The sequence below is a fragment of the Mustelus asterias genome, unplaced genomic scaffold (assembly GCF_964213995.1).
Source record: "Mustelus asterias unplaced genomic scaffold, sMusAst1.hap1.1 HAP1_SCAFFOLD_1090, whole genome shotgun sequence".
In the NCBI taxonomy this organism is placed as follows: Eukaryota; Metazoa; Chordata; class Chondrichthyes; order Carcharhiniformes; family Triakidae; genus Mustelus; species Mustelus asterias.
The window spans coordinates 37925-40000 of record NW_027591035.1 but is presented as its reverse complement, the minus strand read 5'-3'; positions in this window follow the sequence as shown (position 1 = coordinate 40000).

Here is a 2076-nt window from a genome sequence, read left to right as displayed (position 1 = left end):
AAGCCTAACTCTAAGACTAACCCAAACCCGCGCCCTAACCCTAACACAAAGCCTAACCCTAGCCCGAGCACGAGCCCTCACCCAAACCCTAGCCCTAACCCTAACCCGAACCCTAACACTAAGCCTAACCCTAGCCCGAGCACTAGCCCTCACCCTAACCCTAGCCCTAACCCTAACCCTAACACTAACCCTAACCCTAGCCCAAACCCTAACCCTAACCGTGGCCCTAACCCTAACCAAAGCCCTAGCCCTAGCCCTAACCCTAACACTAACCCTAACCCTAACACTAACCCTAACCCTAGCCCAAACCCTAACCCTAACCAAAGCGCTAACCCTAGCCCTAACCCTAACACTAACCCTAACCCTAACCCTAGCCCAAACCCTAACCCTAACCCTAACCCTAACCGTGGCCCTAACCCTAACCAAAGCCCTCACCCTAGCCCTAACCCTAACACTAACCCTAACACTAACCCTAACCCTAGCCCAAAACCTAACCCAAACCCTAACCAAAGCCCTAACCCTCGCCCAAACCCTAACCCTAACCGTGGCCCTAACCCTAACCAAAGCCCTAACCCTAGCCCTAACCCTAACACTAACCCTAACCCTAACACTAACCCTAACCCTAGCCCAAACGCTAACCCTAACCCTAACCAAAGCCCTAACCCTAACCCTAACACTAACCCTAACCCTAACCCTAACCCTAGCCCAAACCCTAACCCTAACCCTAACCGTGGCCCTAGCCCAAACCCTAACCCTAAACCTAACCAAAGCCCTAACCCTAGCCCTAACCCTAACACTAACCCTAACCCTAACCCTAACCCTAGCCCAAACCCTAACCCTAACCCTAACCGTGGCCCTAACCCTAACCCTAACCAAAGCCCTAACCCTAGCCCTCACCCTAACACTAACCCTAACCCTAACCCTAACACTAGCCCTAACCCTAACCCTAACCCTAACCGTGGCCCTAACCCTAACCATAGCCCTAACGCTAGCCCTAACCCTAACACTAACCCTAACACTAAGCCTAACCCTAGCCCGAGCCCTAGCCCTAGCCCTAACCCTAACCCTAGCCTAACCCTAAGCCTAACCCTAAGGGAGCAATTTGAAAGTGTGGCCGGCGCGAGGGACGCCTGTGCGGGCGTGGAGAGTCGATGTGGAGTCCTTGTGAGCATGGAGTGTGTTGTAAGGGCGTGTTTCTGCCTGTGCCTTGACCCTAACACTAACCCTAACCCTAGCGCTAACCCTAACCGTAGCCGTCACCCGAACCCTAACCCGAGCCCTAGCCCTAGCCCTCACCCTAACCCTAACCCTAACGGAGCAATTTGAAAGTGTGGCCGGCGTGAGGGGCGCCTGTGCGGGCGTGGAGAGTCAATGTGGAGTGCTTGTGAGCATGGAGTGTGTAGTAAGGGCGTGTTTCTGCCTGTGCCTTGACCCTAACCCTAACCCGAACCCTAACCCTAACCGCGGGTGCGGGGGGGGGGGGGGGGGGGGTTGAACAAACACCGGGGAAGCCATTAACCAACAGCGGGGAGTACATTAAGCAGTTGCCCTTAGTCTCAGGAGCAGCGGGGAACAGATTATCCAACAGCCGGGAAAACATTCACCAACTTCGGGGGAAAGCATGAACGAAATATCGGGAAGACATGAACCAACGGCAGGCAAAACACTGGGGAAGCCAGGAACCAACAACGGGGAGTACACTAAGCAGCTGCCCTTAGTCTCAGGAGTAGCGGGGAACAGATTAAGCAACAGCCGGGAAAAGATCAGCCAACCGCGGGGGAACTCATTAACCAGTTTCGTGGGAACTCATTAACCAGTTTCGGGAAAACCTCCACCAAAGGCGGGGAAAGCATCGACCAACGGCGGGGAAGCCACTGTCCAACAGTGGGGAGCACATTAAGCAGCTGCCCTTAGTCTCAGGAGCAGCGGGGATCAGATTAAGCAACAGCCGGGAAAAGATCAGCCAACCGCGGGGGAACTCATTAACCAGTTTCGTGGGAACTCATTAACCAGTTTCGTGGGAACTCATTAACCAGTTTCGGGAAAACATCCACCAAAGGCGGGGAAAGCATCAAC